This window comes from Arachis hypogaea, chromosome 18 (assembly GCF_003086295.3).
Source record: "Arachis hypogaea cultivar Tifrunner chromosome 18, arahy.Tifrunner.gnm2.J5K5, whole genome shotgun sequence".
NCBI lineage: Eukaryota > Viridiplantae > Streptophyta > Magnoliopsida > Fabales > Fabaceae > Arachis > Arachis hypogaea.
The window spans coordinates 60,888,317-60,899,362 of NC_092053.1; positions in this window are offsets into that span (position 1 = coordinate 60,888,317).

Consider the following 11,046-nt stretch of genomic DNA (forward strand, 5'->3'; position numbering starts at 1 on the left):
CCATCAAGACCACTTCTATGATGTTGTGGCCAAGAAGAAGGTGATCCCTGAGGTCCCTTTCAAACTCAAAAGAAATGAGTATCTGGAGATCCGACATGAAATTCAAAGAAGAGGTTGGAAAGTTCTAACAAATCCCATCCAACAAGTCGGCATCCTAATGGTTCAAGAGTTCTATGCCAATGCATGGATCACCAAGAACCATGATCAAAGTAAGAACCCGGATCCAAAGAACTATGTTACAATGGTTCGGGGGAAATACTTAGATTTTAGTCCGAAAAATGTGAGGTTGGCGTTCAACTTGCCATACATGGAAGAGAACGCACGCCCCTACACAAGGAGAGTCAACTTTGATCAAAGGTTGGACCAAGTCCTTATGGACATATGTGTAGAAGGAGCTCAATGGAAGATTGACTCCAAAGGCAAGCCGGTTCAACTAAGAAGATTGGACCTCAAGCCTGTAGCTAGAGGATGGTTGGAGTTCATTCAATGCTCAATCATTCCCACTAGCAACCGGTCTGAAGTTACTATAGACCGGGCCATCATGATTCATAGCATCATGATTGGAGAAGAGGTGGAAGTTCATGAGATTATACCTCAAGAACTCTACAAGGTGGCTGACAAGGCTTCCACTATGGCAAGGTTAGCCTTTCCTCACCTCATTTGCCACCTATGCAATTCGGTTGGGATTGACATAGAGGGAGATATCCTCATCAAAGAGGACAAGCCCATCACTAAGAAAAAGATAGAGCAAGCAAGAGAGCCCAGTCATGGAGCTCAAGAGGCGCAAGAAGCTCATTTCTATGAGATCCCGGAGATGCCTCAAATGCACTTTCCTCCACAAAATTATTGGGAGCAAATCAACACCTCCCTAGGAGAATTGAGTTCCAATATGGGACAACTAAGGGTGGAACATCAAGAGCACTCCATCATGCTTCATGAAATAAGAGAAGATCAAAAAGCAATGAGGGAGGAGCAACAAAGACAAGGAAGAGACATAGAAGAGCTCAAGGACATCATTGGTTCCTCAAGAAGGAAACGCCACCATCACTAAGGTGGATTCATTCCTTGTTCTTCTTTCTTCTGTTTTTCATTTTCTATGTTATATGCCTATCTGTGTTTGTGTCTTCATTACATGATCATTAGTAGTTAGTAACTTTGTCTTAAAGTTATGAATGTCCTATGAATCCATCACCTCTCTTAAATGAAAAATGTTTTAATTCAAAAGAACAAGAAGTACATGAGTTTCGAATTTATCCTTGAACTTAGCTTAATTATATTGATGTGGTGACAATGTTTCTTGTTTTCTGAATGTATGCTTGAACAGTGCATATGTCTTTTGAAGTTGTTGTTTAAGAATGTTAAATATGTTGGCTCTTGAAAGAAAGATGACTAGGAGACATGTTATTTGATAATCTGAAAAATCATAAAAATGATTCTTGAAGCAAGAAAAAGCAGCAAAGAACAAAGCTTGCAGAAAAAAAAAATAGGCGAAAAAAAAATAGAAAGAAAAAGAAAAAAGCAAGCAGAAAAAGCCAAAAGCTCTTAAAACCAAGAGGCAAGAGCAAAAAACCAATAACCCTTAAAACTAAAAGGCAAGGAAAATAAAAAGGATCCCAAGGCTTTGAGCATCAGTGGATAGGAGGGCCTAAAGGAATAAAATCCTGGTCTAAGCGGCTAAACCAAGCTGTCCCTAACCATGTGCTTGTAGCGTGTAGGTGTCAAGTGAAAACTTGAGACTGAGCGGTTAAAGTCAAGGTCCAAAGCAAAAGAAGAGTGTGCTTAAGAACCTTGGACACCTCTAATTGTGGACATTAGCAAAGCTGAGTCACAATCTGAAAAGGTTCACCCAATTATGTGTCTGTGGCATTTATGTATCCGGTGGTAATACTGGAAAACAAAGTGCTTAGGGCCACGGCCAAGACTCATAAAATAGCTGTGTTCAAGAATCATCATACTGAACTAGGAGAGTCAATAACACTATCTGAACTCTGAGTTCCTATAGATGCCAATCATTCTGAACCTCAATGGATAAAGTGAGATGCCAAAACTATTCAAGAGGCAAAAAGCTATAAGTCCCGCTCATATGATTGAAGCTATGTTTCATTGATAGTTTGGAATTTATAGTATATTCTCTTCTTTTTATCCTATTTGATTTTCAGTTGCTTGGGGACAAGCAACAATTTAAGTTTGGTGTTGTGATGAGCGGATAATTTATACGCTTTTTGACATTGTTTTTAGTATGTTTTTAGTAGGATCTAGTTACTTTTAGGGATGTTTTCATTAGCTATTATGTTAAATTCACATTTCTGGACTTTACTATGAGATTGTGTGTTTTTCTGTGATTTCAGGTATTTTCTGGCTGAAATTGAGGGACTTGAGCAGAAATCAGATTCAGAGGTTGAAGAAGGACTGCTGATGCTATTGGATTCTGACCTCCCTGCACTCAAAATGGATTTTCTGGAGCTACAAAACTCGAAATGGCGCGCTTCCAATTGCGTTGGAAAATAGACATCCAGGGCTTTCCAAAACTATATAATAGTCCATACTTTGGCCAAGAATAGATGACGTAAAATGGCGTTCAACGCCAGCTTCCTACCCAAATCTGGCGTCCAGCGCCAGAAAAGGAGCCAAAACCAGAGTTGAACGCCCAAACTGGCACAAAAGCTGGCGTTCAACTCCAAGAAGGACCTCTACACGTGCAACACTCAGGCTCAGCCCAAACACACACCAAGTGGGCCCAAGAAGTGGATTTATACATCAATTACTTACTCATGTAAATCCTAGTAGCTAGTTTATTATAAATAGGACCTTTTACTATTGTATTAGGCATCTTTGGATCTTTGGATTACCTTATGGTCCTTTGATCACATTTTAGAGGGCTGGCCATCTCGGCCATGCCTGGACCTTCACTTATGTAATTTTAACGGTAGAGTTTCTACACTCCATAGATTAAGGTGTGGAGCTCTGCTGTTCCTCAAAGATTAATGCAAAGTACTACTGTTTTCTATTCAATTCATCTTATTTTGCTTCTAAGATATCTATTCGCACCCAAGAACGTGATGAAGGTGATGATTATGTGTGACGCTCATCACCATTCTCCCCTATGAACACATGCCTGACAAACACTTCCGTTCTACATGAAATAAGATAGAATGAATATCTCTTAGATCTCTTAACCAGAATCTTCGTGGCGTAAGCTAGAATGATGGCGGCATTCAAGAGAATCCGGAAGGTCTAAACCTTGTCTGTGGTATTCTGAGTAGGATTCAATGATTGAATGACTGTGACGAGCTTCAAACTCACGAGTGCTGGGCGTTAGTGACAGATGCAAAAGGAGGGTGAATCCTATTCCAGCATGATCGAGAACCGACAGATGAATAGCCGTGCCGTGACAGGGTGCGTGAGCATATTATTCACTGAGAGGAGGGGATGTAGCCACTGACAACGGTGATGCCCTTGTATAAAGCCAGCCATGGAAAGGAGTGAGACTGATTGGATGAAGATAGCAGGAAAGCAGAGGTTCAGAGGAACGAAAAGCATCTCCATTCGCTTATCTGAAATTCCTACCAATGATTTACATAAGTATCTCTATCCCTATTTTATTATATAATATTCGAAAACACCATTATCACTTTATATCTGCCTGACTGAGAATTACAAGGTGACCATAGCTTGCTTCATACCAACAATCTCCGTGGGATTCGACCCTTACTCACGTAAGGTATTACTTGGACGACCCAGTGCACTTGCTGGTTAGTTGTATCGAAGTTGTGACAAATTATGAATGTGTAATCACGATTACGCGTACCAAGTTGCTCACGTGCCAGGAATAGTTTGAGCCTGCACATCACAATTTCGTGCACCACTCGCTCAGCCTCATCCAACATTTCCCACGAATACCGGGAGACCCTCACGTCTTTTTTCCATTCCAAGGGAAAAGCAGGTTCGTCATTCTCATCCAGAAAAAAGGGCCAAGCTCCTTCAACAACTCGGACCTTGAAAAAGTAGTTTTTAAAATCACGGAACGACTCGTCAAACATGGAAAAAACCTTCTTTCCTTGGGTAGAACGAAAGGAGACCCAAGCTGACTTCTTTTTTACCACACCGGTCTTAGTCAAGACAAACAGATAGAAAAAGAGAGATTGGGAAGCAGGAATACCAAAACCATTGCACAGCAATTGGAAAATTTTTATAAAACCCCAGGAATTGGGGTGAAGTTGAGAAGGGGCAACATTACAAGACCATAACAGATCGGCTTCAAATTTGGTAAAAGGAAGGGTGATACCCAGCTGACCAAAGAAAAAATCATAAGCATAAAAGAAAGGGCGACCATCAACAACCCGAGTTGAAAAGCAGACTCTCTCGTCAGAAGAGGGGGGACAAGTTCATAGTTCTTCTCATCTCCAGAATTACTACAGACACTATAAAACTGCCTAAGCTGAGCACAAAAATCAGAATCAACCAACGAGACACACATGAGAACCATGGAGTCCACCCAGTCAACCATACCCGCGGAAACCTGGGAAGGCATCTCTACAACGTTATTTCGGGAAGACATGAGGTCAACTAAATCCTACAAAAGAAAAGAAGAGTGGATTACTAACAAAACAACTCGACAGACAAACAAACAGGAAAGAAAAACCCCAAGACTCAAACCAAAGCCCTTGGGGCATCCCTTGGAGGCAGTAAACAAACAAGGACTTTCAAGTTACTTCTACAGCCTACATCCCGGCACTCATCAAAATAAAATATAGAAAGAAAAACAAAGGAAGCAAAAACGCAAAAGGTCCACCCTCCTACAGTTTATCAGAAGTTCCAAAAAAGGCCAAGGCAGAAAAATAGCAAAAGGCGCAAGCTTTCTCGAAATAAAGCGAAAAATCAGCGGAGAACAACCATCAACATCGAAACACAAATCATCAAAGATGCAACTCACAAACATGCAAAGCCCCAAAAAGCATCAAGCAACAGGAAAGCAAAAAGGATCATGCAGAAGAGGAAAGAAACTCCCGGAACACATATTTCAAATAGGAGCGACAAAAAACAGAAAAGATACAAACTTTCCTTAAAAGCAAAATCAAAACTCCATCCTAAAACCAAAGCGACAAAAGAAGAAGAAAAATGCGAGTGAAACTAACCTGGAGAAGAAAGAAGCTTCAAGGGAAGGAAGAGACGCAGAAATGAAAGCTACCCAGAAAAACGCCATGCAACGCTGCAACGCAAGGAAAACAGAAATATGAGCGAAAAGCGGAGAGTAAGAGAACAAAGGAAGAAATTGCGAAGAAGTTACGAAAAGAGCGAAGAAGGGAAACCGTTTCCTGAGTATGAAATTCAAAAATAAAGAAGTTTAAGGGAAACGGGGCAATTAAATGCCAATTAATTAGGGTATTAAACCCTCGCACGTTCCCCAGAACAAAGCGCTAATACAAAAGCGCGCGCTTTTTGAGGAAAAACGTTCTACATTCAAAAGCTACTATGAAGGAATCGACAAAATTGCTTGAGTTCGGCTTCAAGAAGGACTGAAGTCAAGGACTCGACCTCGGCAAAGAAGACCGAGCTCAAGCAGGGGCACTGTTCATACCCTGGGTCGAGCTATCCGACCCGGAATGATCAATGATAAAGCGACCGACCTCTTCAGGTTGAGCAGACCGACTTCTTCTTAAAGAACTCGGCCATGTCAACGAAAGAGCCCAGTAAAGGGCCCAAATGGAGGAACACGACCCAAATCCAAAGGCACTTCAAGCCTATAGAGATAAAGGCGGTTCCCTTGAAGATAAGCTGACTTCACTCAAAATAAGATAAGACAAGATAAAGTAACTAACTTATCTTACCCGAAAGGTCAGCCCACATTACTATAAATACACTGGAGCACCCACGTATAACTCATACTCGGATTCTACATAACACCTGTTTAATATCCATGCTAACTTAAGCATCGGAGTCTCTTGCAGGTACCCCCCACCCTTCAGTGACAGAGGATCAGCAGCACGTTCAAAGTCCAAACAAGTCGGACGTACCAGCTCCGGTCACCATTCATCAGCCGGACACATCGGTTCCGACCAGCACAGAAGATTTCGTCCGAGATCGACCTACAGTTTCAGGTAACCCTCGGAACAGTTAGTGACACTCACCATTGTCACTAACGTTGGACTAAGCCACCTTGAGCTACGTTAACTCCCACGTTAACTTAGTTAACGTGGAAGTTAACGTAGAGAGAGCAAACAATCGTCAACGTTAGTGACACTCGCCTTTGTCACTAACGTTGGAATGAGCCACAATGAGCCACTATGAGCCACGTTAACTTCCACGTTAACTTAGTTAACGTGGAAGCTAACGTTGAGGATAGGATGATGAGCCAACATTAGTGACACTCACCTTTGTCACTAACGTTAGAGATGGCTCTCATTACCACGTTAGAAGCCACGTTAACTTAGTTAATGTGGACTCTAACGTGGGAAGTAGGGGCACCTTGGAACGTTAGTGACAAAGGTAAGTGTCACTAACGTTCTCGAAAAATTGGCAAGCCTACGTTAAGAGCCACGTTAACTAAGTTAACGTGAACTCTAACGTAGGGAGGGAGGACTCTCAACGTTATTGGAAAAGGTGAGTCCCAATAACGTGTGCGAAGGACCAAGAGGCAACGTTAGTGGTCACGTTGGTGCCACTAACGTTGAAGTTAACGTGGATCATCCCTGGGTGAGGAACGTTAGTGAAAAAGGTGATTGTCACTAACGTTCTCGAACCCACACTCTCACTTAACGTTAACGCCACTAACGTCCTGAGCTAAAGACCCTTCCTACTTTACACTTTCTCTCTGCAAGCCCACTGCAGAAGATAACTGCTTCAAACTCAAGATCCAAAGGCCCATATCCAAGACTTGAAGAATCAACTAGAAAATCAGAAGAGTAGTATATATAGGGGTAGTTTTGAATAAGGAAGCACCTTTTTTGGGGGAGGGGAAGTTGGAACTTTTGAGAACTACTCTCTGTATAATTTTACTTTCCCTGCACTTCTAGTTTTATTTTTCAGAATGTATTTTCCATCTTTGTTTTCCATTTTCAGAGCTATGAACAACTAAACCCCTTTCATTGGGTTAGGGAGCTCTGTTGTAATTTGATGGATCAATACTAATTTTCATTACTCTTCTTCTATCTTTTCTCTTGATTTTACTAGAAAGCTTTCAATCTTCATCCAATTGGGTAGTTATCTTGGAAAAGAAGCTATTCATACTTGGATCTCTTCTGAACCTTGGAAGAGGAATGAAGAGATCATGCTAGAAATGCTTTCTCATGTTGGACCAAATTGGGTTTGGTTGGGTATGGTGACTATAATCCTACCAACACTTGATTTGGGAATACATGTGGTATAATCAGTGACCATACTTCATCTCTTCTCATAAGCAATTGACCAAGGAATTGGCTATTGATCAAGATTTGAGAGATTGAATTACCAAGGAATTGGAATTCGATCACTTAAGATTGCCAAGGAGATCAATGAATGCATTGATTGAGGAAGAGATGAAAATGAACTTGATCCGGAGAATGCAACATCTCCTAAGCCCAATGAATCCCCATTTCTGATCTTACCCATTCTCTTTAATTTCTGCAATTTACTTTCATGAGCATCTTCCCCATTCCTATTTACAATTCTGCAATTTACTTTCCGTCATTTACTTTCAGCTCTTTACTTCCAGCATTTACATTTTCTGCTATTTACTTTCTCGCCATTTAATTTCCTACAACTCTCAAACCAAATTCTTCTTCGCTCAACTAGAACATTTTTCTAATTAAAGTTGCTTGACCTATCAATCCCTGTGGGATTCGACCTCACTCTATTGTGAGTTTTTACTTGACGACAATTCGGTATACTTGCCAAAGGAAAATTGTTGAGAGACAAGTTTCCGTGCTATCACCCTAGCTTCCTTGGGTCTTTTCCATGCATAACTAGCTTGAATTCGGGTCTTTTGAGCCTCAAAAATCGCAGGCACGATTTCCTTTAATGAGGTCACGTGTAGCTTTCAGCGCGTGCGCGCCATGCGTGTGTGCGCGCCATGCGTGTGTGCGCGCCGATTGCTTTTGTGATCCACGCGTGCACGCCATGTGTGCGTGCGCGTCGGTGGAATTTCTCTAATCCGCACAGATACGTCCATCCTTGCGTGCCGCTTCCAGCTATCGACATCCACGCGTGCGCGTGAAGTGTGCGTGCGCGCCCATGCTAAAGTTCCCAAAATCCAAGTCTTCATGTTCCTTCCTTTTGTGCATGCTTTGTTTCTCTCTTCTAGGTCATTCTTGTCCTATAAATCCTGAAATCACTCAAAAAATATATCACGACATCGAATGGTAATAGAAGAGGATCAAAATATAGCAATTTAAAGGCAAAAGAAGCATGTTTTTCATCATGAAGCAAAATTAGGAAGAGAACACAAAACCATGCATTTCTAGTGAATAAGTGTAAGAAATATTGACAAAACCCCCCAAATTCTACACAATATAAACCACAAAATTGGAGTTTATCAAATCTCCCCACACTTAAACCAAGCATGTCCTCATGCTTAAAATAAAAAGACCAAAGATCATGGTAAGAAAGGGTTTATGAAATGCAAATTTCCTAAATGAATGCATGCAACTAAAGTAAAATCATCTATCTACTTGGTCAAGGGTTAATCTATCCTCCAAGAACACATATGAGCATACGGGGTGAAACTGCTATGTAGTTCATGAATCCTACTGATGAGCGGAAAATTTATACGCTTTTTGGCATTATTTTTACATAGTTTTTAGTATGTTTTAGTTAGTTTTATTATATTTTTATTAGTTTTTAAATAAAAATCACATTTCTGGAATTTACTATGAGTTGTGTGTTTTTTTGTGATTTCAGGTATTTTCTGGCTGAAATTGAGGGACCTGAGCAAAAATCTGATTTAGAGGACTGCAGATGTTGTTGGATTCTGACCTCCCTGCAATTGAAGTGGATTTTCTGGAGCTACAGAAACCTAATTGGTGTGCTCTTAATTGCGTTGAAAAGTAGACATCCAGGACTTTCCATCAATATATAATAGTCCATACTTTGCCCAAGTTATAACGACGCAAATTGGCGTTTAACGCCAAGTCTTTACCCTATTCTGGCGTTAAACGTCAGAAACAGGTTACAAACCAGAGTTAAACGCCAGAAACAGGCTACAACATGGTGTTTAACTCCAAAAAAAGCCTCTACACGTGTAAAGCTCAATGATCAGCCCAAGCACACACCAAGTAGGCCCCGGAAGTAGATTTCTTCACTATCTGCACTTAGTTACTTATTTTCTGTAACCCTAGCTACTAGTTTAGTATAAAAATAACTTTTAGAGATTTATTTTGCATCTCATCACATTTTACACGTTTCATATTGTATTTTTGATGGCATGAGTCTCTAAATCCCATGGTTGGGGGTGAGGAGCTCTGCTGTGTTTCCATGAATTAATGCAATTACTACTGTTTTCATTCACTCACGCTTGTTTCTTTACCCTGATGAATGTGATGATCCGTGACACTAATCATCATTCTCACCTAGGAACGCGTGCCTGACAACTACCTCCGTTCTATCTGCACTAGCTTGAGTGTGTATCTCTTAGCCTCCTGGTTCATGATCAGAGTCTTCGTGGTATAGGCTAGAATTATTGGCGGCCATTCCTGAGATCCGGAAAGTCTAAACCTTATCTGTGGTATTCCAAGTAGGATCTGGGAAGGGATGACTGTGACGAGCTTCAAACTCGCGAGTGTTGGGCGTAGTGACAGACGCAAAAGAATCAATGGATTCTATTCCAACATGAATGAGAACCGACAGATGATTAGCCGTGCGGTGACAGCGCATTTGGACCATTTTCACTGAGAGGATGGATGCTAGCCATTGACAACGGTGATCCACCTACATACAGCTTGCCATGGAAGGAGACCTGCGTGCGTGAAGAAGAAGATAGTAGGAAAGCAGAGATTCAGAAGACATAACATCTCCAAAACCTCAATCTGTTCTCCATTACTGCATAATAAGTAACCTTTATTTCATGTTATTTAGATTCATAAACAAAAGTAATTTTTATTATTAATCTTCTGACTACGATTTACACGATAACCATAGATTGCTTCAAGCCAAAAATCTCCGTGGGATCGATCCTTACTCATGTAAGGTATTACTTGGACGACTCAATGCACTTGCTGGTTAGTTGTGCGGAGTTGTGAAAAGTGTGAATCAAAATTTCGTGCACCACCTACCAATTTGAACATCATGTAGTGCATATTGTAACAACCCCGATTTTTGAGTATGCGAGATCTTTTCTGTAGACACGGATTTCTCTGGAAGATCAGTAAAGGGAACACCTCTGCTGTATCATCAAGCATCTCAATCCTCATTATCATTGTGTCATCCTTAAGCTAGAACCTATTTTGAGGCAAGCTCGATAACGCAATCACAAAGAACCTAGTTTTTGAATCGTATCAGTTAGTAGTTTTGATTCTAGTTTCCGTAAATAGTCTCTGTTTAATGAACTGGACTCGATTCAAGTGAGAAGAAAGATAATAGTATAATATTATCATTATATTAGTATTAGAAGTTGCTTGAAAGATATTATAAGGTTACCTGGTCTGGTTTAGTTAAAAATAGGAAATCGGTTTAACTGGGTTCACAGTTTACTAGTGCAGCAGCAATCTTTGATGACTTTAGCAATGCTAATGCCTCATCATACATGTTCTATTCTCATATTAAAAATATTACTAGTGTCATTTATACTAGTAGCTTAGAAAAGAATATTTAGAGATGTTTTTACAAGTGTTCCGATACATCTAGTTTTAGTAGTTATACACCTGAGATATTTTAATATTATTTTAACCCACCTTCAAGCCAACCAATCACAACTCACCTTACACCCCCAAGACACTCCAAGGCTATCTCATTTCTTCATTTGGGCCGAAAATTACAAGAGAGAAAAGAGAGAAACTTTCATGAACACTTAATCTTCAAAGCTTGATTTCTTCTGAACTAAAACTCAAATCAGAACTCCGATTTCACCAAAATGAT